Genomic DNA, 25,939 nt, shown 5'->3' on the forward strand with positions numbered 1-25,939 from the left:
GTTGGAAACGGATAATGGGGGAAAGGACGCACTAGTTAGACAACCCCAATGCCTGTATCTGGGGAGAACAAAATTGTACTTGCATTTTCTGGCACTCACTTTGGTAAATATCTCAGGAACAGAGAAGAAAAAAGGATGGAGAGGAATCTAGATGCAGAAGCCAAGTACTCCACAATGTGATACCTTCCAAGGACCACCCCCAAAACTCAAGATGGTGCGTAAATTCTACCTGAGCAATTGGTGTATGCTGTGCATGGCTGACTCCTTGATACTCTAGGCCCTGCTCATCTTACCTCATCCCTGCCCCAGCCACTATGGAGCCTATTTTGCTCAGGGATCCCTGGCCATCCCCAATGACAGTCCCTGCAGGACTGGTACAATTTTAATCAGGTTTTTTAACTGCTGTGACCCAAACATCTGACAAGAACAATTTTAGAAAAGGAAAAGTTTATTTGGCGCTCATGGTTTCAGAGGTCTTAGTCTATAGATGCCCAACTCCATTGCTCTGGGCCTGAGGCAGAACATAATGGCAGAATAGTATGGGAGGAGGAGGAAAGCAGCTCAGGACACGGCAATCAGGAAGCAGAGAGAGTTCTGCTCACCAGGGACAAAATAAAAAACGCCAAAGGCACATCCCCAGTGACCTATCTCCTCCAGTCACACCCAACCTGCCTACAGTTACCACCCAGTTAATCCATATCAGTGGATTAATCCACCCATTAGGTTATACTTCATAATCTAATTATTTTACCTCTAAAAATTCTTGCATTGTCTCATAAATGAGTGTTTGGAAGACACTTCATATCTAAACCATAATAGGTATCTTCTTAGTCCCCAAATAAGAATACCTGTTAGGCCAATGCGGCTAGTGTAGGAAGTCCTTTTTAACTCCAATAACACAAGCATGCAATTGGATTGATTGGACATTCACTAAACATTCAGAATAAGACATGAGACAAAATTACGTGGATTTGGGAGAGATTTTAAATGCATGTAGAAAACCAAAATGTTATGACTCAGTAAAACTGTTATTAAGCAGTAAAATAGACTAATGAAAGCAAAATCTGGTATATTGTGTTCTTTCCGGTCTGGGGACCCATAAGGAAAGAATTTTTTATAAGAAGTTTCAAAAAGCCAGATAAAATTGTACAAGTGCAACAAATCCAACAGAGATTCTTTCAAAATAAGATGTGGAAAGTGTGGCTTCCCTAGGGAAAGGATGGAACCTTACTAATAATATTTGAGTTTAAGTTCACAGGTGCAGAAATTGAAAAAGATCAGGGAAAGGTAGTTAAAATTGCCATGCTGTGCAAAACAGATATGAGGTAACATTTGTCCGAGGGACTTTGCACCCTATGCCCTCCAGGAAATGGGCCACACATCATTGGAATAGACTTTTATACTGTTTAAAATTCAATAACTTTAAGAAATTGTATCTATAATGTGGTGATATACACTTATCTGTATTTGGAAAGATGTATTAATTATTTATTTAACTAACACTTCCTAAGCACCTACTTTGTACCAGGGACTACTTTGATATGTGTGTAGGTCTCACATATAAATATGAAATTATGAATATTTAAGAACATCTGAGGCAAGAATGTTTTTTTCCACCTTCATATACACTTTAAATATGTTCATGCCAATGCACTGGGATTAGTTTTGTCTGCTTGTTGCTTTATTGTTGGCTAAAAAAATAGGATATCAAATTGTTTCTAAATTAATTTCAAGGTTCCAGCAAAATTATAGCTTCTACAAGCATCAAAGCAATAGCTCAGAGTGATTATAAAATAATTTGCAAATAAATGAAACTAGGAAAAGACTATTGGCCATTTTTAATCAAGTATTCTTGGTCTTATTAAAGAGAATAAGTAATATAAATTCTGATATCTGTCATTTTTACTTAGTAAAAAACTATTATGATAATCGTTAGTTTTATTGATCAGTTTGATAAACTGGTGTTTTATTATTATCATATTACTTGTACTAAGAACTTCTTTGCAAACCATAGTACGTCTATTTCCGTGTGACACCTAATCTGCACTTAGAAGTAGAACTTTGGGGCTAGAGTGGTGGCTTGGTGGTACAGCGCTTGTCTAGCATGTGCAAGGAACTGGATTCGATTCTCAACACCACATATAAATAAGTAAATAAAATAAAGATCCATGAACAACTAATAAAAATGTTTTAAAAAAAGAAATAGAACTTTGCCAAATTTTTTGTTGATAACCTTTCATGAATTGAACTTTTCATGCTCAAGTTTAATCAATTTTTATTTACAGCTGTAATTGTGTCGAGCAACTAAGTAATTAAAGTTAAGATTTTGAAAAGCCAGCTATAAATTGAGCAACATTAGTTTTAAATGGTCCTATTCCGCTGTGGAATTCAGCCATATGAATAGCATTGATAGAAATCACCAGTGGTAAGCATAAATTTTTATATCTAATTTTATATTTGTCAATATAAATATTTAAATACATTGCACCTATAAAAAGAAAATGCCATGCTTGGGATTACTGGGGCAATTGTTAAGTCTCTTGCTACATTAAGCCAGGAAAACAGCATATAGCATTTAATCAGTGGAATCTAGGTAGATGCAACCAGAGTAAAATTATGCTTGCCAGGTACAAATTTCTCTTATTTATCTTCATCCTTTTTTTTAAAGAGAGAATTTTAATATTTATTTATTTATTTATTTATTTATTTATTTCAGTTATTGGTGGACACAACATCTTTGTTTATATGTGGTGCTGAGGATCCGCACGCAGGCGTGCATGCTACCGCTTGAGCCACATCCCCAGCCCATCTATCTTCATCTTTAAATTTGTTCTAGGATTATTCCTTCATTTGTCTGGGAGCACAGTCTGGCATGAATCAGAGCACTTAACAGAAGAGCCCCAACCTTGGTACATTTGGAGGAGAGAAAATTGCAATCTGATATAGGCCAAGTTTGGATCACTCAAGGATTCTATTTTATCCTCATTTTGACATGTAGTTAGTAAGTGATCTGGGGGGATCAAAGAAGATATATTCTATATAAAAGTTCTGTTCACTTCCCTCCCTACAGTGCCTTGACTATGCATGGTCAAAAATTTAGTCCATGTCTCAGGCAACATGAGTTGGGGGGGGTCCATCTTTCCTCCCTGTCTATTCCCAATGATCCTAGATCCAATCTGGACTATGTATTGTAGATAATTTTCACTTTCATCTTTTCTTTCTAGTTTATACCCCTCCTTTCCTTTATACCATGTCTCGGATCATCCTCTCCTGTCTCGTTCCTCTAGTTATTTCTGATTCTGTTGAAAAGTAATCCTCTCTCAGGATTTTGTTGGTGGCAGGGTATTATAGAAAAAGTACATACTCTGGTTTTTTATCATCAAAAACACCTGGATTTGGATTTCAATTCATCCCACTTAATCTTCTTAATTTCCTCATTAGCAAAATGAGAATAATAATAATATATAGGAATAGTAACTGTAACAGTGTGGATATGAGGTATCCCCAAAAGCTCCTGTGTTAATACAGAAGGTGAAAGATTAGATATGAAAGCTGTAACCTAATCAGTCAACTAATCCATTTGACAGTATAATCATTTGAATTGTTTATTTGGTGGTAAATGTAGGCAGGTGGGGCATGGCTAGAGAAAGTGGGTCACTGGGGTCATGCCTTGGGGACTATATATTTTGTTCCTGGCTCCTTATGCTCTCTCTCTCTCTCTCTCTCTCTCTCTCTCTCTCTCTCTCTCTCTCTCTCTCTCTCTCTCTCTCTCTCCTTCCCCCTCTGTCATGAGCTAAGCAGCTTTCCTCTGCCAAACCCTTCTGCCATGATGTTCTGCACAATGGAGTTCACCAACCATGGACTAAAAGTTGTTTTTCTACTTGCAAATTAAAGCATTTCTAATTGATAGAGTCCTAAAAATGTGATCAGAGCAAAGCAATGTGAGTTGGCTTATTTTTTAATAAAGTCTTGGGATGCAAAAGACAGATGACCTAATAACTAGCAAAGCATAGATATTAATATGAATGTAACCTCTTCCATACCAAAAGGCAGTGAAAAGGGGAGATGGTCAAGTTATAGCCATAATTTGAGAAGGAGCAACATTTTTATATAACACATTCTTCCCTTTGAGGAAGATAATGTATTTCTCTGTTATCTGAAATCTCTTCTACTCCTAAGTTGACTATTTTTGTTATTGTTGTTGTTGTTATATACCCTATGTATGTCTTGTTAGGTTTATTTCTAGGTTCTGTGTTTGGGACTGATGTCTCTCTCCAGAAATCAGGGTTCCCTAAGGATCTGCCTCCTACATTTTTTTCACCCCATAATTTTCCTAAATGACACCATTCTTCCTGCCCTTCCCCCAACTCCTACTTCAAACTGCCTCTTCTCTATTTGGGGCAAATGCATTTAACCTCTTAGGTACATAGAGTTTTGCTTGGACTGCTTTTTGGAGGTCATCCAACCCTGATTGACAGGAAGAGGTAACATTTGGAATCCAGCAAGCTTGAGGTTAAAACATGTCATGTCAGCAATTGCTAAACAACAGTACATCAGATTAGGTCAAGAATTTGTGAAATGTTTGTGCCAAGTGAAATGTCAAAGCACAAAGTGTGTGAGAGAAAAAAAATCTCTGTGCCAGTCAAAATGTCATTCTGTCCTGCAGCAAGTAATTTATTCCTTTCTGTCTTTATCGCTGTTCTTTTTTCACACGTATTAATGTTGCCTCTAAATAATTGAAATTAATAGTGGCATTATCAGCAACGTAAGGTAAAAACTAAAGAGCTAATTTAGAATCACTCAGTCAATTTGGGCTCATTTTGAAAATGGAAATTGTTAACCCAACCTTTAAAAAAAAAAAAAAAGCTGTTACCTGATTGTCCAAAGCATTTACACTGCAATCCTTACTCTGTCTTACTCTGTTAATTTTTGTAACATTTTTAAAGAAGGTACAGAAGAAGATTAAGTAGAGAATGGACACTTTTTAGAATGCTGTATCCAAGGAGTTGCAAACATGGCAGACATGTTATAAATCCTAGATCCCAGTAGCCCTCAACAAATGAAGTGTCAGTGGCTTGTTGAGTTGATTCTGAAACAAAACTCCATAATATTCATTTCCATTTTCCCACCAGTTTTAATTTCTAAATTGGCAGAGCTTTGGAGAAAAAGGATCCTCATCCATGTCTTTTGCTTTCTCTGAAAGCAGCTTACTATTGCACAGTCTAAACAGTAGGGAACTCTCCTACTCTTGATACTACAACTGCCTGGTTAATGAAGAAAAATGCTTCTTTGTAGAAGATCTCATGCAAGATCTTCTCATACTTAGAGGGATAGAACAGGCTTCAAACCAGTCAGTCACCCTGTTTCTAGTCCTGATTCTCTACTGTGCATTCTCCAGCCAGATTCTCTGAAAGACAGACTAGGATATGCCTCTGCTCCAAATCCTCCATTGACTTCCTACCTGTTAGAAAAAAATTTTTAAAAAGTAAATCCATCTCTGGTTACAAAGCCTCTCAGACCTCACCCAGTCTCCCTCTGACCTCATTTCCCACCATTCCCACCTTAATCACTCCTCTAGAGATTTGTGTCCTATTCCTGAGACACTCTTAGCATGCTTTTGTCTCATGCATTTTAATCATTTATTCCTAGGGCCAGGACTGGGTGAGGCTGGCTGGATACCCAGAGCAGAACATTTAAGGAAGCATTTATTTTTCAGGTGCTGACCTTGCACCTGCAGGGCCCTGCAAGTGAGGACTTCCTTAAACTTTGAGCTCTTGACACCTCACTTACCCCACCCTAGACCTAGCCTAGGCAGGCATTATTGCTATTCATGGAACTGAAGAAAACTGGAAGTTAAGAACTCTGTGAATCTGACAATCAGAACTGGATCCCTAAAAGATACTAAGTTTGAGACTAGCCTGGGCAACCTAGTGAGATCCTGTATCAAAATTAAAAATAAAATAAGGCTGGGGATGCAGTTCAGTGGTAAAATGCACTGGGTTCAATCCCCAGCACCCCAAAAATACGAATTTGAAAACCGGTTTCTTGGCCAATTATATTAATACCTCATACTGGAAATTTTACAATATAAATCTGAAGAGTAACAGAAGTCTATATTGTTGAAGTGAGAGAAACTTCTCAAAACTAAGCCCTAATAATAGCTCAGAGGGGTCCAACAGTATAAAAAGAAATTGTGGAACCATCATGTTGCATTTTGGCTTCAATTTTTTCATGTGGAGCTTTATCAGCACAGAGATGGTCAGACTGAGGGAAATTAGGTGAGTGAATTGCAAATCATCCAGAATCCCAACTTACTAAATTATAATCATAAACCTTTTTAGGTAGGAATGTCCTCATGTTCAATCTTGAAGACGCCCCTCCCAGAGTCAAGGTACAGGGAACAAAGTATTTGTCATCCAACAGCTACAAGCAAACAAAGAAAGAGAGCAAAGGGAACAGGTGGGAATTTCCATTAGGTTAGGGAAATGTCCTGCCTTGCCCCAGGACATTCCTTGCTTGTGTATCCATTCACACAACAAATATAAATTGTGTACCTACCATGTGCTCAGCAAATCTGTGAGGTCAAACTTCAAAAGAATTCTGACTCCAGTACTTTTTGTCATCTACACAGTAACTAACTCAAGCAAGATCTTCTCACACTTAGAGGGATGGAACAGGCTTCAAACCAGTCACTCTGTTTCCAGTCCTGACTCCCCACTGTGCATTCTGCAGCCAGATCCTTCTGAAATGCAAGTCAGACTAGGATGTGCCTCTGCTCCAAATCCTCCATTGACTTCCTACCTGTTAGGGGAAAAAAAAAATCCATCTCTGGCTGCAACATCTCTCTGGCCTCACCCAGTCTCTCTCTGACCTCCTTCCCACCATACCCACCATACTTACTCCTCCAGAGGTTTTTGGCCTATTGCTGGGACACTTCAAGCATGCTTTTGTCTCATGTATTTTAATCATTTATTCCCATATATCTGCACAGCTCCCTGTGTTTAATGTTTAAATGCCTATGCTTAACTGTCATCTATCTCAGAATCTTCCATAACCACCCAAGACAGCATTCTTCCATCACTTCCTGTCATTTCTGATGTACTTTTCTCTAACCATCTGGCAAGATTTCTTTTAAGCTCCATGAAATTTTACCTGGTTTTATTCGTTGCTATATCCCCATCACCTACAACACCACCTGGTGTTGTAAATAAAATATTTTGTTGTATATAAAAACTAGTATGCATATTTGTTGAATATAGTGTGAATACATATAGGTTATATAGTAATTGTCACTAAAAGGGAATATTCTTTGGTGTCTCAGGACTTTTACTTTTAACTTTTCAGGATTCTCACTCTCCCTTTGCTTTCTGATTGACTAGATGAGGTGGGTAAGAGAAACAGAGGGTTCAAGGAAAAGACAAGATTTTTAGCATAAACAAATGAAGAATAGAATTCCTTTTATTGAACTATAAACATCCATAGAAGGGAAGATTTGGGTGTTAGGGACTGAAAATCAACAGTTCATTTTTGGACACACTTGAGATACCTAGTGTCCATCCAGGTGGAGATGTTGAATGGGCAGTTGGAAATAAGGACCTGTAGTTCAGAGGAGAGGTGCTGGCAGGGCATATAAGATCGGTAGTGTATAGAAGGTGTTTAATGTCATGGGACTTCACGTGATTCCTGGGGGCGAGTGTAGCAGAACAAAATTCTAAAGATTAAACCCTGAGAATTTCATACGATAAGAAAACACCAAAGAAAGATACCTTAAAGGGAGCTGAGAAAAAAGGGAGTAGTTGAAGGAGGCCAGGAGTCTAAGAAGAATATTTTAAATATGAGAAATACTGTATTTGGTGCCATGGATATCATCCAGTAAAAAAGGAAAAATCAATGGTGCAGGAGAGGACAAATGTAGGAATAAAGTTCTAGAATAGGAAAGGGGGCCACTGGATGCAGGATAGAGGTAGTGAGGCTGACATTAGATAGCAGCACAATTTGCCCATCTCAGCAGGAGGAAAGACAGAGATTGTGAACACTAAAGCCAGGAGAGAGGTGTATGTGCTGGTAAGGGTCTTTTTTTGGTTGCTTTTATTTTGCTCAAAGAGATGCTAGATGGGAAGTCTTGGTGGGATAGGACAATTATAAGAAATTAGGTGTTCAGAGGAACATTTTGGGTAGATATGAGAAAGTGAGATGTTTGAAGAGTGACGTAGGGAGTTTGGGTGGGGGGCAATACAATTATTGAAACATCAGGGTTGAGGTCATGGCCATAGGAGTGGTGATTGAGGTGATCATGGAGACAAAACTACACTAGTGACTGACCAGGGATGGGATTAGATGGCCTTTTCTGATGCAACCTGAACTGACACAGGTATAATATGAGCTACTGTTTCCTGACATGCCTCCTGCATGTCAGACAGTCTGTGTAATTCTCTCCTTTACTCCTTACAACTCTACAGCAATCCCCTAGAAATTGGGGTTGTTTTATCCTCCAATTATTTTATCTGCATCATAGATAATAAAATGTACAACTCACAAAGTTTCAGTAACTAACACAGAATGACAGCAATATGGATGCGGGATTCAAACTCACATCTTCTGGGCTCTTTACTTGGGCCTGCAGTTCTTTCTTCAAATGCATCACCTGTACGCTTTAATCCCTGTCCACCAATTATAATTGAGTTCGGTCAGGAAGTCATAAGCCTCATTTCTCCATGTTTGAACCCAAGGCAGAAGTTTGATCCTGAAACTGGATGTTTCAGTATAAGCCTCATTTTCCTCTTCTAGCTAGTGTCCCCTTTGGGCATACTGTGGCAAGTCTAATAGCCTTAGTCTGTTTGCTTCAGGGGGTGACCTTACTGGCCTGCCCCAGCAGGTATCTTTGTCTTGCTATAGCAGGAAACCCTTGGGAAATCTTGCAGTCTCTGCCAGGGTACTTCTTGGCCATTACCATGCAGTAAATCTTCCTCCATCTGGAAAAAAAAAAAAGAAAGACCTTATACCCTGTCACTGGTATTCCCAGGATGCTCTGCCTAGGGCTTTCTAACCTCAGGAGATAAATTACATAAATGATAAGAGAAGAAAGGAGACATAAAAGTTTTTTTAAAAATCATATTTCTTGCTATAGTCAGGAGAATTTGCATGATTTCTGCTTTGTAATGGTTCTACTAGTGAGTAGAGGAATCAGACCTCTCAGTGCCCCAAATGAGAAAAAAGAACAGTTGCAACTGGATGTCATCACTGATCATCATCAAGAACAGAGCTTTCCAATAGAACTTTCTACAATATAGGATATATATATATATATATATTTACCTACATACATACCTGTATACTCTATACCTATGCCTTCTAACTCAGAGTAGCCATTAGTCACACATAAATATTGAACACCTAAAATGTTCCTAACACAATTGAGAAATTGGATTTTCAGTTTTATTTAATTTCAAGTCACATGAAGCCAGTGGCTTCTACATTAGACTGCACAGATAGATTATAAAATGGGAGGCTGAGCCCCCTTGCCCCTGGGAGCACAGTGACCAAGTGTGTCCACAGAACTTTGCCATGAAGATGCTTGCCTGTCAGCCCCTACCAAGCAAGGAGGTCTCCACTGCTCATTCTTTTTCAAACAAAAGGCAGAAACCTCGTGCAATCATATTTTATTATTACAGCCAATGATCATATACTCTAGAAAGCTAAGCCAACATGTATTTCTTATCTTGCAGTTTCTGTAGGTCAGAAGTCTGAGCATAGTGTGGTTCAACTGGGTTCTCTGCTTGGAGTCTCAGGAGGCCAATTCAAGGTGTTGGCAGGGCTGTGCTCCTTTCTGGAGGCTCTGGGAAAGAATCCACTTCCAAGTTCACCCAGGTTGTTGGCAGAATCAGTTCCTTGCTATTATAGGCCTCTCTTTGGTCTTTACATGTGGCCCCTTTATCTCAGATCCAACCACAGTGCCTCACATCCTTCTTGTACTTGGAATTTCTCTCATGTCCTCAGCTGGGAGAAAGGTCTGCTTTAAGGGCTTCTGTAATTACATTGGACCCACTCAGAGAATCCATTTTAAGGTCAATTGATTAATAACCTTAATTACATTTGCAAATTCTTTCTTGCCAATTAACATAATGTAAACCACAGGAATATCACCAGGGGGCAAAAGTCCTGAGAACAAAATTCTACCTACCATAGCAAAGAAGGGAGAAACTAGTTAGGATACAGTTGGCAATTACCTCATGTTCTCTTGAGTACAAAGTAAAGTGCACTGTTGAAATGAGTGACATAAAAAACTCTGTTGGCTCTTCTTTGTCCCAAGTCATGGGTCTTACTTCATCATTGCAAGAAACTGGCAAAGTGGTGGCCATCCCTGGATGTCCATTAAAAATGCCCAAATGCCTCAGGTTATACTCCTTGGAAGGTCTCAATCTTCTCCACAGCTTCCAGAAAAGAGCTGGCGACCCTTTCCCAACACAAGAGAACCAGTAACTCTTTCTGGTTTAGCCAATGCTGAGTTAGATATTAAGTCCTGATAAGGGCAACTTGGCCTGAAGGCTGTTAATTAATGAACAAACCTTGTGCGTAAACTAAACTACTCGGCTTCAGCTAGCAAATTCCAAAAAGAAAATGAAGTGTATGGAAAAATACTTCCTTCTAATTAGGTGGAAAAAAAAAAACTCTTTGAGTTTTCAGGTACTAAACAAAGAGAGATTTTGTGTCTGTCCTCCACCGAGTGGGAAGGGAGGAAGATATCTTCGAGCCAGGAGTTCAAAGAAAGAGCCGAGGAAAGACTTGCTGTTACTTGAAAGAGCATGAACAAAGAACAAGCCGATGCATTTTCCACAATTTCCAAGCATAAGTATACAAGTGATCTGGAAAGTTTTCATGACTGGAGTCAACTCAGGGGCCCACATTGGGAAACATATAAGACCCAACCACTGGGTTCAGAAAGTCAATATTCTATTCCAGGACTGCCCCCAAACTATCTACATAATTCCATCTACCTCCTCTGCCCACTATATTAGGAACTATTTAAAATGTACCTGCAGATTAAGCCCCATGGAACACCCCAGAAACCAGCTGTTTTTCACAGGAGGCAATGAAAACAGGTAAGGAAAATCTTCTACACAATTGACTGTAGAATTTGCTTTAGGAAAGAAACTACCCCTATTTAGGAAAATGTCTTGGAAAGTTAGGTGGAAGAGGAGGGCAAGCGCTGGGACTGGGGTCGGCAGAGAAGAGTTAACAAAGAAGCAGCTAAATTTCATTGCTTAAAAAAAAGGGGGGGGGGAGTTGGGGTGTGGCACAGTGGTAGAGTACTTGCCTAGCATGTGCAGAGACCTAAGTTTGATTCCCCAGCACCACCAAAAAGTGGGGGATGAAGTGGAGAAAGTGAAGAGGAAGTAGATGAGGAAGAGAAGAAGCAAGGAGAAAGTTAGGCATCATGGTGGGAGTGTGGAGTCTGGAAGTTGGCAGAAATGACTAAGAGGGTCTTTATTCACCATCTAGGACTGATCTGTAGATCCCACCAGCAAAGCTCTACAATATACTACCGCTGTGAGTGCTTGAGGAGGAAACCAAGCAGAATAAGCTAGTTTCCACAATTAGGCCCTCAGGAGATAGAGAACTCAGCCAAAGTCAGGAATCAGAGCAGGGGTGACTAGGAAAACTGTCACTCAGGCAGTTTTGCATAAATCTGAGAGGGCTTTGTATTTCTATCCTCCCACCCCCATCCCATGGGTCTCAAGCCAATCTTAGCATTCTCTATGAGGCAGGGTGAGCCTAGCTGAGTTCTGAGTTACATGAAGATTAGATCAGTCACTCGCTGATTCAGCACTTATATTGTCTTAGTTCTTTTCCTGAATTGATTAAACACAGTTTCCACAAAACTTGAGTTTATAGTGGTTTGGTTTTTCCCCGCCCTCTTGGACCAAGTTCTTGGCTTTATATCTAAATCCTCAGTGATTGGCCTCCTGCCCTGTATTGGGTTGGGTGAGGTAGGGTCACCCTGGCAATGGGAAGAGGTGCCAGGAAGACCCACTGCCTTCATGTTGAAGACTTTAGGGAGCAGCTTTGTTTTATGGTCACCCAGTCAAACTGGTTTAGTTAGTGAGGACAGGATCTGAATTCTTATCTCTCCCAACCCTGAGAAATGTATAGCCAGAGGCCCAGTGCTTCCACAGGACACCAAGGGATGAGGACATGTCATGAACATGAAGAAATGTTTGGATAATTCATCAGAAGCAGTGCATAGATGCACTGTACAGATGCACTGCTGGGAACATATATAATTCTCTTTCTTTTAATTCAGGTCTAACAATTCCACCCTTCTTACCTGAGGCCGGCTCATGCTGAAACATAAAATAATCTTGCAGCCACACTGCTGGGCAGAGGCCTCTCATTGCTGACCTGACCATGGGCAGCACCTAGCCTAAGACACCACTTGGCACCCCCTCCATATGGGCTAAGAAATCCCTTTTGCTAGAGGTCCAGACAGATTCTACATCCTAGGGTTATTTAGGGAAAAGGGCATATTTACTCTTCTGGCTCCACATTATCATATCCAAAATCTTATTCTTCTACTCTTTCTTGTGGCTATTGTTGGCCAAAGTTATTGGTAGCCCCCACCTCCCTCTACTTCACCAGCCTTTCCTGTGGCTGCACCCTGAATGTGATCATAAACCCAGAACTATTTCAAATCTGCCAACTTGAAAACTCTAATATTTCACTAAAACCATCACCAGTTCATTTGCCAGTTCTCGATTTTAAAGAAAACAAAAACAACTGTTCTTTGACCTCATTGGGAGTGCTAATCTATGGGTCCTTCTATTCGATCCTAATCCATCGCCCATCTGCCTTCATTGTCTCAACTACTTATACCCTATGTGTCACCCACTAAGTTCCATTTTACTACATTTATTGGTCCATTCAAAGATGGAAATAGCTGAGAATATGTAATTTTATCTACAAATGAAACACTAAAAATGATTGACTATGTTCTTTATTAAAAATAGTAATAAACCGGGGTGATGGTGCATACCTGTAATCCCAGTGACTCAGGAGGCTGAGGCTAAAGGATCTCAAGTTCAAGGCCAACCTCAGCAACTTAGCCAAGTCCTAAGCAATTTAGCAAGGTCCAAAGCAACTTAGTGAGACCCTGTCTTAAAATAAAATATAAAAAAGGATAGCTCAGTGGTAAAAGCACTCCTGAGTTCAATCCCCAGTCACCAAAATATAAATAAATAAATACTAATAAAATAACATTATTAATAATGTTGACATTATCTAGATAATCTTAAGACTTTATACCAGGCTCTGGTAATATTTAATAACTAATAAGTCTGAACAAAACCCCATGAGATGCCTATAGGTAAATTCAGCTTCAATTGGCTACAGCCAAAATCACCTCTCATTTAAATTTTGAGCAGTATTGGGCCAGTGGAATTTAGAAGGTCCTATCCAGGAACAATTCAAAACTTCAATATCCAACAAATGTTTCTCCTTTCAACAATGTCCTCATGCCTTGTCTTTTTGAAAAATCATCATAGTGTCTTCCAAGATTGTCTCCTTTTCAACTTAAGTATGCAGTCACCCTTTATCACTTTTCTTCTTTTATCATAATGTAGAAACACATATTAATGTCAAACTATAAAAAAGTCCTTTATATCCAATATTCTCGCCAAAATGTACCTCAAATACTAACCTTCCGATCAACTCTGCAGGAAGCTATGGCCATGAATACCTAGCTTTGCTCTTCAGATGGTGGTTACCATTTCCACTTCCTTCCCCACCATGAGCCATGGTTCAGAGTTGAGATCCAGAATCTTGCAAGAAGATAACTATCAGGATTTGTATTCAGCAAGGGTTAAGAAAATGGTTGCTAAGAGACTGTAAAAAGGAATAGGAATGTAGGGCAAAAAATTTCCAGAGATAGGGGAAATGATGAGTCCGGAAGGGGATCAATAATAGAAGACAAAAATCTGAGCCTAATGCAGTATATTCAGCCCAGTTTCAGGCTAGGGATTGAGGGGCCACAGAAAGCAACTACTCAAAGGGGCAAAGAGAGTGAGCGAGCACTGGGTAGAAGAGGTACACTGAGGCACAGGGAGAATGGGTGCCTTGGGCCCAGCCTCAGGAAATGGGGCTGCCGTTGTCAAGGTGTGAAGCAGGCCTCACTACTGGGTGGGGACAAGGCTTTTCACCCTTACATACATAACACCTGGGATGTTAGCAACCTGGGCACTAGAAAGCTTGAGGGGGATTTGCTGCTCCCTATTGGCGCTACCTCCACCTACAGCCTTAAAAGCAGGTCCAACTAATTTGAGGATCTGAAACTATTGATCTGCCAGTCTCTCCTTGAAAGGGGTGGCATTCCTCAGGACAGGAGTAAAGGCTAGGAGTACTCAATTTATTCATCAGTCATTTACTGAAAACCTTTGTGCTAAATGCAGAAGTGGGTGCTGAGGAAACAAAGATATATATGAGCAGGATAAAAATATTAACATATGCATATTAACAGCCTTCTCCTCCCCTTATATCAATACTCTCAGACTTTTCAAGGAGGCTTATCTGTGTACTCTGGAGCTCTGTTGTAATGATCAATAAAATGAGTGAAAAAGAATTTTGAAGGACGTCAGCAGAGACCATATAATACAGAGCTGAGAAGACAGTGGGGACCAGAGAACAGGAGGAGATAGGAAGATGAGGAAAGGAAAGAAGAAAAAAGAGAAAAAGTGAATGAGGCCAGAGTAGGGTGACAGAAAATTGGAATAGGTGGTTTAACAAATGGACTTTGCAGACAGATGGGTGGGAAAGGCTATAACAGTACTAACTGTGTGTGTGTGTGTGTGTTTGTACATTGTGGTCCTGCCGGTCCTTTCCTGGAGACTTTGTGAACTTCTCTGCAGTGGATTATGCATTATTTTGGGAAACAATGACAAAACTGACCACAAGGTGGCCCATCGTTTGGGGGATTACAAAGTAAGACATGATCCCTATGCTCCAGGTGCCCCAAATCACATAGGGCAAACAGACATTAAATAAACATTAAATAAAAACATAAAATATTGCAATTGCTACGTCAGATGTCTGTTTAGGAGGTGGCGAAGGAGAGGTCACTGAGTTTACATGTAATTCATAGAACAGCCAGTGTTCTCCCCTCAGTGAGACTAGTTTACAATGGGGGTTTTCTGGCTCCCAAACTAATTACCAACAGCAATCTATACCTCAGCCCTACAGAGGAAGAGACAGAAAATCCAAATTCCCTCCTGAACTGATCAAAATTTTCCCACCTCTAATTCCAATGTGGGTGTTAGGCAGCAGCCCACCTGGCTATTCCAGCCTCCTTTTCCTTTTGGACTGAGTTTCCCACGCAGGGCTTATCTGCTTTTCTACCCCAACATCACCCAAACAAAGGAAAATGTGTGTAGACTGAGGGTATGAGTATAAGAGAACTCTACCAAATCGTGTAGGCATGGAAAGGGAAACGGTGAATGCTAAATGAAGCCTGAAATTATATAAGTGAAACACAAAGTTGGCCCCAGAGCGTCTGCAAGATTATAGCTGAGGTTTGCATTAAGATTGCTACCCCCAGGCAAAGGGAGGACCTAGAGTTTCCAAGCAAGGCTGAAGCAATCACTTTGCTGGTCTGTGCCAGCCAAGTGACTCACTCCCAAACCTGTTTAATATGAAACAGCATTAGGAGACTGGATATAGCCTCAGGGAGATCAGCTGCTAACCAGCTCAGATTATAGCTGCAATCCCTCAAATGCAGCCACTTACAACAATTCTCCACATGTCTTCGGAAGCACACAGCACAGTGTACAGGAAAGGGACTGTCCTTGAAGTTTAAAGACCAAAGTCCTGGTTCCCAGGCTACAGTACTTTGTGGTGTGACTTGGGCCAGCTTCCTCTACAAAAAGAGGCTGACACTCTGTCCATTAAATGGGACAGCACCTTTCCTGCCTACCTTCTGGGTAGCTTTGAGGTTCAAGTGAGAAATACGAGAATTGAGAGAGGAAAATGGTCAAGAGCTATATGCCAGGTATTATATGACACACAGGTGTCATAAATCTCCTTGTACACTCTCATTGGTACTAGAGGGAATTTCTTTAAATAGCAGGAATGAGAAATCAGCACAACAAGGCTTTTATTTCATACTTAAATATCAACAACATTAAAGCACCAATTTAGCTGTTTACTGTGGACTTTTGTCATCCCAGGCAGTAGGTTGGAATGTTTTAAAAGGAAGATTAGAGCTCCCTCTTCAGTGTTATCTGGGGCTATCAATGAGACCATTTCTGTTATTTTCCAGTAAGTACTATAAAGGGCTCCCTGTTTGAGAAGTATATGCAACTATTTCTCCCATCTGCAATTACATGGGCAAGAAAATGAACAAAAAGATCTTTTCTTTTCTGTTTTCTTTCTTTCTTTCTTTCTTTTTCTTCTTTTAGGTACTGGCCTCAAGTACAAAATTTAGTGAAACATACACACACACACACACACACACACACACACACACACACACCTCCAAGACCAAGATAAGTAAACTTTTAATGCAATATTTTTTAAAAAATGCCAAAAAACTCATAATGAGCAAAATATCAAAATTTTAAATAAAAATTAGTGACAGTGCCATACTAAGACACACTGATGCCTGGGGCAAAGGGGAAAATCAGTAATATTGATCCTGTCTTTATTTAAAACATTGGTGTCCTGTTCATTGTGGATTTTTGCATTAATTTTGATATATCCAAAGTAGCGATTTTAATCCTTCTTAATGGCAAGGGAAATTATTACTTTCCTTAGTAGCATTAGCCTCTTGGATTTGGTTAAGTGCTTTCCATGTGGTATAGGAGACAAGCATGGCTCCCCACAGTCAAAGGCCAACTTTGCTTCCTCTGCAGTGTCTCCTTCGAGTGGGCACGTATTCAATGAAGGTCACCTTCTTGGCTTCCAAATGAAAACTCTTGAGTCCCACAGCTTTTCTGTTCGCTATTAAATAAGGGAAAAGTCTCACAGTCGTTTTAAAGCAGTCTCCGTTCAGCAATTAGAAGGCAAAATCCTTTCGAAATCATCCAACTTTGCAACTTCACTTAGTGATGATTCTCCCCTGAGCCAGCTCCGAGGCCTAGAAGCCTCAAGTAGGAAATGGAGGCAAGGCCTTCTGCTCTCTATTCTCCCCCACTGTCCTCCTCTTCAACTCACTACCCACTGTTTTGTTCTCTACCAAAATGGAAGGTGGTTGGCAGGGCGGAAGGGAAGGGGACAGACCATTTCTTACCCCGCTTGGTAGCTTCACTTTCCCTGGCCAGGAGGATAGCTAACAGGGTCACTTCTCTGTGGACATATCCATTGGCTTATCAGAGCTTCCCTACAGGAACTCTCCCCTCAGATGCTTGTCCTATCTGAGCGGTGAGTATGTATCTGCTTATCATTTAATTAACTATACTTTTCTACATGCTATATATATTCTAAAAGTTCCTAATTTTAAAAAAAATTGGGAGAAAATAAAGTGGAAGAATCTCAACTCCACATGAAAACAACCTTTGTCCCCTCCTCTCTCTCTCTTTACTACCAACCATTTCTCCTCTCCTGGCCTTTGTTTTTATCTTCTCCCTACACCTATAAAGATAAATGTTTGTCTAGATTGAGATATACTTCCTTGCCCAGTCACATGCTGGTTTATTTCTTACACCTTCTGAATAAGCAGAGCAGTCCTCTTCTGGTTTCTAATTTCTTTGAGAATAAATGGCCCTGGCCAGAGTCCAGTCCACTCCCAGGCCCCTGGGACTTTGTCAAGGGAACTGGAACATCTCTGCCCTTGACCTCTAGGGTAGAAATCCACAAGAGTCCCACAATAAGCAAAACACTATGAAGCCAGCAGCATTGCTAAAGGCAGAAAACACAGCTGTTCTCACCACCAAGAGTTCCACTGTTCTGCCTGTTTCCAGGCATGGAAATGAAGGGAGAAGAATGTTACAGAAGCTCAATAGTTGTCCCCATTTGAAAAAAATAATCGCCTTCATTGTTTAGCTTCATAGTACCAATAATATATTGCTTATATACTTGAATGTTTCTCTTTCACAGCAAAGTCTTCAATTTCAGCATTAAATTGGGGTTTCCATTTTGCCTTCTAGGATCCATGGAAGTTGGAACTAGAAAACAAATGTTCTCATCTTCCAAATGATCTGCCTGGATTCAGAGTGTTTGAAACAAACACTTTTCCGACATGACAAGCTTCAGGATCTTAAGGAGGAGAGGCCAACTAGCAAGGAATAGGCCTTGCAAATAAACCAACAAACACAGAGGGAAATGGGTGCAGAGTCCAAGCCCTCTGTAACTAGGGCAGGTTTTCATGGAAATGACTGGGCCTGGGAAGGCAAAGCATTAAGGGGGAAGGAAGAGAAGCACAGAGGGCACAGGAGGAGAGATCAAGGTCTGTACCCACCCTTGCTCCTCAACCCCCAGTCTCCTAAAGCCTGCCCCTGGGATAATGGTAGTGGGTGAAACTAATCAAAAATTAAAATATGGAACGAATGCAGGATCTCAGAGAACAGAAATGAAATTCCATTAAGCGAAGTACTCAGATGAAAAAATAAAATTGCATCTTTATTTTTACTAATCTGGTAATTGAAAAAATCTAGCATTTCCTCCATTTATTAATGTGAGCAATAAACCACAGCCATGTGAATAGTATTGATGATTGTCACCAATAGAATTCACACTTGCAGTGAATTTTATGATGTTGCAAATGTCTTGAAATATTTTTGTTCATTATTTTGAAATTATGGTAGTAATTAAATATATCACTAGATCTTGATTAATCTGTTAATAAAGAAACATAAAGACACTACACATTTGTTTTAATATTTTGATAACTATTTCAATAATTGGTTTCCTTTGTGATCCAATGCATTTAAGAAAATAGATTTTAGAACATTACTTTAAAAAGGGATCCACAAACTTCACCAGACAAAGAGGTGTGTGGGAGGTGAGGTTATGTGCCTGTAATCCCAGCAGCCTAGGAGGCTGAAGCAGGAGGATCATGAATTCAAAACTAGCCTCAGCAACTTAGCGAGGCCCTCAGAAATTTAGTGAGACCTTGTCTCTAAATGAAATACAAAAAAGGGCTGGAGATGTGTCTCAGTAGTTAAGTGCCCCTGGGTTCAATCCCTGGTACCAAAAAAAAAAAAACTCCGTTAGGAAATTGTGGATTGGTTGGGAGTGTAGGGATGCAGACTCTCATCAACCCAAATCCCAAAATATCATAAAAGAGATTTAGAGAAAGAGGCAAAAATATAACTTTAAATATGCCTAGAGACTATGCAATCACTAGGTAATGAAGTGAGTTAAATTCCAGCTGAAAGGATTGAAGATTTTCTAACTGTATAAGAAGAGACCTAGTTTGTCAAAGGATTCAGAAGGAATAATTCTGGAAGGTGAAGCTGGATCCAGTATTCAATCCCTTAACCTCCAGCAGATAATCTACATCTGTAAATATATAGTACTTTGACAACTTCTCCAAGTAATTGATATTAATTCAGATGCGTATGTGTCCTTTCAACCCATGGAAGGAACTCAGAAATAAAAATAATAGAAACCTTTAGCTGGGTGTGGTGATACATGCCTATAATCCCAGAGACTCAGGAAGCTGAGGCAGAAGGATCCCACATTTGAGGCCAGACTGGGCAATTTAGGGAGACCTTATCTGGAAATTTTTTTTAAAAAAGTAAAGAGATCTTGAGTTCAATCCCCAGTACCAAAAAAAAAAAAAAAAAAGAAAGAAAGAAAGAAAGAAATTTTTGTAACCAACTTTTATTTAACCAAATTATTAAATTAACTAATAATCTTCATTCCTTCTGTAAAACCTATCAACTGGCCTCAGTAAGTACGATGACTGAGTACTTACAGTCACTGGACTTCTCTAGTACATGGGCACTTTTCAAAACTCAATAATTAAAAACAAAACTCCCCCAATATTAACACCTACTAGGTAGCTATCCCTCTGATCATACCAGACACGACTTAAGACAGTGTTATATGAGCAGAGGGATCCAAATAGATCAATGGAACAGAATAAAGAACACAGAAATAGAGCCATACAAATGTGCCCAACTGGTTTTTAAAATAGAGTTGATTTTTTTAGAATAGATTTTGATTTATAGAAAAATTAAGGGGTAGGGGATGTAGTTCAGTGGAAGAATGTTTGTGTGGCATGTGTGAGGACCTAGGTTTGATACCCATCACTATTTAAAAAAAAAAAAAGAAAAGAAAAATTAAACAAATACTAGACTTCCCACATACTTTGCACCCAGTTTATTATCAACATCTTACATTAATATCGTACATTTGTTATAATTAAAGACCTAATACTGAAATATAATTATTAACTAATATACATAGTGTATTTCTTCAGTTGTTCTGTCTCTTTAGGCTGGTGTTGGTTCCTTACTTAGAATTTCCTTGGTTTGGGGGCATTTTTGAGTTTATTTGTCTTTGTTTTGTTTTTATTTACCTTGACAACTTTCAGGAGTATCAATCTTAATTTTGTAGGATTCCCCATTGCACACATTTATTTGTCTATTGTTTTTCTCATGAGGAGACCTGGGTGATGGGTTATTGGGAGGAAGATGACAGCCGAAAGGTACCATTTTTTTTTAAGAGAGAGTGTGTGTGTGTGGGAGAGAGAGAGAGAGAGAGAGAGAGAGAGAGAGAGAGAGAGAGAGAGAGAGAATTTTTATTATTTATTTTTTAGTTTTTGGAGGACACAACATCTTTGTTTGTATGTGGTGCTGAGGATCAAACCCTGGCCACACGCATGCCAGTCGAGCGTGGTACTGCTTGAGCCACATTCCCAGCCCCAGTAAGGTACCATTTTTATCTCATCACATCAAGAGTGCATACTACCAACATAATTTCTGACTGTAGGTGTTGACTCTGATCACCAGGCAGAGGTAGTGTTTGTCATTTCTCGCCATTGAAAAGCTGCTTCTCTGCCCTTTCCAGACTTTTCTCTTTGGAAGAAAGTCAGTATGGGCAGCCCACACCTATGGATGGGGAGTTATCTCCCTCATTAAAGGAGAGGTATCTGTGTAAATTATTTGTAATTCTTCTGCATGACAGATTTATCTATCTTCTGTCATATACTCATATAGTTAGTATTCAGTTCTTTCTTTTTTTCTTTTCTTTTTTTCTGGACAGGGTCTCACCATTTTTCCCAACTGGCCTTTAACTCCTGGGCTCAAGCAATCCTATTGCTCCATCTTCCAGATAGCTGGAACTATAAGTGTGTACCACCATACCTGTAAATTCAATCTTTTTGTCTCATCTTGGATTCATTGGTATTGAGCAAAATGCCAAAAAACAGAAAACAAATTTTTTTTTAAAAATTTAAGCTTAGAGTAGATAATAGAAGAAATTAGTTCTAGTCACCTATAGCACTACAGGGTAACAATTGTTTACAACAATCTATGATACATTTCAAAATAAGAAGAGTACAAAAGTTCTCCATGTGTAGAAATAATAATTGTTTGAAGATGAAAGCACCTATATCATGATTTGGTCATTACACATTGTAAACATTTATTGAATTATCACACTGTACCCCTTAAAGATGTACAAATATTATGTCAATCAATCAACAAATAAAATTTGGGGGCCAAAGGAGTATCTCAGGGGCAGAGTGCTTGCCTTGCGTGCATGGGGCCCTGTGTTCTCCAGCAATGAAAAAAAAAAAATCCATCTACATGCATGCTGCTTTCCAGTGGGTTAAAGTTTTTGCTCCATTTTAACATATTCCAAACTGGACATTGTAGTGAACATACCATGAGAATGGTTTATACTACAAAGATATCTTGTGATTCTAATGAACAGATTCACTCTGAAAGAAAAGGTATGTATGGCAAATGAACGTACATTTATATGTCCTAACCCTCTTAAAAATGTTAAACTATGTATGAAGTATTATTTATGATTCTCCACTTTAGCTGAGTTTTTCTGTAAGACAAACTTAAGCAGACACTGAGCAAGAGTGAAGAAGTGACTCAAACCTTAAATTCAATACTTTTTATGTTGAGTTCAAAAATAAGTTATTTTTTAATCCTCTTGGCAATTTGGGTAGGTTTTCTTTGACAGATGGGATATTTGAAATGTTGGATTCAGACTTGTGATTTTAACTTGAAATGTTTAAATGAACTTAATTGATGATAGATTGGCGATTTAAATTTGAGATGTGTAAAATCTGAGATGGATTGATTATGTTTATAGACTGCGTTTGAATTTTTCAGAGATTCTGAGGTACTAAATCTATAACTTTTGAGTTGTTAGGTTTGTAAATGGAGTTTATGCACTTAGGAATATAGGTTTATTAGATTTGTAAGCTTGCTTGTGGAATATTTGAAGTGATTTTGAGGATAAGAAACATTACATTTGTAGTGACAGTTTGAAACTTTAAGAGTTTCATCAAATTAATATATAAATATTTATAGAATTTATCATATTGACAAGCTAATTTTAAATTTGACTATAGATATCACTACAAGATTTAAATTTAAGCTTAATTTATACATTTGATACATTTCAAAATAAGAAGAGTACAAAAGTTCTCCATTTTATTAGCTTAAAAGCCTAATAAAAGTAGATAGCTTAAATAAATTTGACATTAATTAAACAAAAATAGTTCTAAATGTTTTTGTTTAATTTAAATAAAACATTTTAAAAAATGATTAAATAATGGTAGGTCAAATTCTCTCAATCCAGGTTTTCACACATACAAAAATCTTGACTTTCAAAGACAATCTAGCACTTTAAATAGAGAGTTGCATATAACTATGTTAGATATATATATATATAACCAGTAGGAATGAAAACGTATATCTATACAAAGAAAGGACATGAATCTTCAGAGCAGGCTTATTTGTAATAGCCCCAAACTGGAAGCAACCTAAATGTTCATTAGCAGGAGAATGTATACACAAATTGCAGTATAGCCACCCAGTAGAATGTTATTTTGGTGCTGGGCCACAAAGAGAGATGGTAATGACCTGAACTGAAGCTGCAATAATAGAGCCAGAGAAGAGGGAACACATTTAGAGACAATTTTAAAGAAAAGTCAGCAAAACTTGGAGATTTATTGCATAATAGAGACGAGGGAACAGGAAGAATGAAGAATTTCTGGCTTAAATACTGAATGGAAAACAGTATGAAGGTTCCTCAAAAAACTAAAAATAGAACTACCATATGATCCAGTAATCCCACTACTGGGTATGTATCCAAAGGAAATGAAATCAGTATGTTGGAGAGACATCTTTGCTCCCATGTGGATCACAGTACTATTCACAATAGTGGAGAAACTATTTGTTAGGAACACATTTAAGCATCCATCAACTGATAAGTGGATAGAGAAAATATAATATGTGAAATGTACATGCACATACACACACACAGTGGAACACCATTCAGGCATAAAAAGGGTGAAATCCTGTCATTTATGACAACATGAATAGAATCAAAAGACATTATGTTAAGTAAAATAAGCCAGACATGGAAAGACGAATCCCACATAAACTCACTCAGTATGTGGAATCTAAAAAAGTTGATATCCTGTATCAGAAGTCTAATAATGGTTAACAGAGGCTAGGAAGAGTGGGGGCAAGAGAGATGGGGAAAAGTTTGTCAATGGGTGCTAAGTTACAGTTAGATAGGAGAAATAAAATAGGATGTCTATAGATAATGATAAAATACTGTGTATTTCAAAGAAATTGGAAGAAGCTGGGTGTGGTAGTGCATGCCTGTAATCCCAGTTACTCAAAAGGCGGAGGCAGGAGGATTGCAAGTTCAAGGAAAGCCTCAGCAACTTAGTGAGGCCCTAAGCAGCTTAGTAAGGTCCTGTCTCAAAATAAAAACTAAAAAAGACTAGAGATGTGACTCAATGTTCAGTGCCCCTGGGTTTAATCACCTAGTACCAAAATAAAGAAAGAAAGAAATCAAAGAACAGGGAAGGAAAATTTTAAACATATTTACCACAAAGAAATAATAAAACCAGTTATGGTGACAGGAATCTGTAATCAGAAGCTGAGCAGGAAGATTATAAATTCAAGGCCAGCCTTGGCAACTTAGAAAACCCTGACTCAAAAATTAAAAAAGGTTGGGGATATAGCTCAGTGATAGAGTGCCTCTGGATTCAATCCCCAACACTGAAAAAAAAAAATAAATGATAAATGTTTGAGGAGTTAGATGTACTTACCATGATTTGAACATTACAAAATGTATACATATATCAAAACATCACATGGTATCCCAAAAATATGTACAATTTTTATGTTTCAATAAAAAAAATAATGAAAAATGAGAATTTCTGGCTTAAGTGTCATGGTAAATATTGGGAACTTCACCTAAGATGAGAAAAGAACATTGAAAGAGAAGCAGGTTTGGGAGTTAGGAGAAGAAGATGATATACTAAATTCTAGACATGTTATTGGATTGTAATACAATTCCATTGTGGTCTGAGAGTATATTTAGCACAACTTGAATTCTTTTACATTTAAGATTTGTTTCATATCATCAAATCTGATCTATCTGGGTAAATGTTCCATGAGCACCTGAAAAGTATGTAGATTCTTTTATTAAATGGAGCATCCTACAAGCATCAATTAGGTGAAGTTATTTGATAGTGTTAATCAAATATTCCATATTTTTGCATATTTTCCATCTACTGTTACTAGAAGCATGGTATTGAAATCTATAGCTATAATCATGGATTTATTTCTTCTTGATCCTAGTTTTGTTACATGTATTTTAAAACTATTGTTAAGGGCATATACGTTTAAGATTGTGTCTTCTTGGTTAACAGACACCTTTATCATTATGACATAGGCTTCTTTACATTTTTTTACTTTATTTATTTATTTTTATACGTGCTGAGGATCCAACCCAGGCCCTAGCACATGCTAGGCGAGCACTTTACCACTGAACCACAATCCCAGTCCAGCTTCTTTACATTTGATAATATTCTTTACTATAAAATCTACTTTAGTTTGGGCTACATCTTTTTTTAGAATAGTAAATCTCTTTCTATCCTTTTACTTTTAACCTAACTTTGTCTATGAATTTAAAGTACATTTCTTTTTCTTTTTTAGTTGTAGATGGACACAATACCTTTGTTTGTTTATTTATTTATTTATTTATTTATTTTTATAAGGTGTTGAGGATCAAATCCAGTGCTTCACGGGTGCTAGGCAAGCACTCCATCACTGAGCCCCTTAAAGTGAATTTCTTGTCAGCAGCATATAGTTGTGTTTTAGATTTTTTACCTAATCTTTGTTGTTTAATCATAAAATTTTAGTCATTTATATTTAATATGATCATTGATGTGTTCTATTTTAAGTCTATCATCTGCTGGTCTGGAAACTATGCTTGTTTTGTATCTCTCTGATACTCTTTTCATTTTCTGAAAGTGTATTGAGCTTCTTAGATCTCTAAGTACAATCAGCCCTCCATATCTGCAATTTTTGCATCTGTGGATTCAACCAGATGCAGATTAAAAATATTCAGAAAAAGAGTTGCATCTACACTGATACATACAGAATTTTTTCTTGTCATTATTCCCTAAGCAATGCAGTAATACAACTATTTGCATAGTATGTATATTTTGTTAGTATTATAAATAATCTAGACGTTAAAGTATACAAAAAGATGTTTGAAGGTAATATGAAATACTACCCCAAATTTACATAAGAGACTTGAGCATCTATGGATCTTGATACGGAGAAGGATGGGATTGTTGAAACAATCTTTGGCAGAAAGCAAGGAATGACTGCATATGGTTTCACAAAATTTGGAAACCTTCAGCTATTATTTCTTCAAATATATTTTGATCCCACACCTCTACATTTATTCATATATTAGGTGACTTCTAGTTGTCCTACGTCTCACTTATATTCTTTTTCTT

The 25,939-nt window shown here is 38.3% G+C and overlaps 2 long non-coding RNA genes across 3 annotated transcripts; one reads left to right on the top strand and one right to left on the bottom strand.

The window, feature by feature from the left end:
• Positions 1 to 3,775: 3,775 nt before the first annotated feature.
• Positions 3,776 to 10,506, bottom strand: LOC144376265 (uncharacterized). 2 transcript variants are annotated; one of them, XR_013436530.1, is made up of 3 exons: positions 10,227 to 10,506; positions 8,594 to 8,972; positions 3,776 to 6,801 (listed from the first exon to the last, which is right to left on the bottom strand). It is a non-coding gene; the product is annotated as an uncharacterized LOC144376265 (long non-coding RNA). The 2 variants fall into 2 exon arrangements; XR_013436529.1 differs by lacking the exon at positions 3,776 to 6,801 and having other exon boundaries at positions 7,441 to 8,972.
• Positions 10,507 to 10,632: 126 nt separating this feature from the next.
• On the top strand, positions 10,633 to 18,613 carry LOC144375847 (uncharacterized). Its single transcript, XR_013435698.1, has 2 exons — positions 10,633 to 11,099; positions 18,129 to 18,613. It is a non-coding gene; the product is annotated as an uncharacterized LOC144375847 (long non-coding RNA).
• The last annotated feature ends 7,326 nt before the right edge of the window (positions 18,614 to 25,939 follow it).

The sequence above is a fragment of the Ictidomys tridecemlineatus genome, chromosome 3 (genome assembly GCF_052094955.1).
Source record: "Ictidomys tridecemlineatus isolate mIctTri1 chromosome 3, mIctTri1.hap1, whole genome shotgun sequence".
Taxonomy (NCBI): Eukaryota; Metazoa; Chordata; class Mammalia; order Rodentia; family Sciuridae; genus Ictidomys; species Ictidomys tridecemlineatus.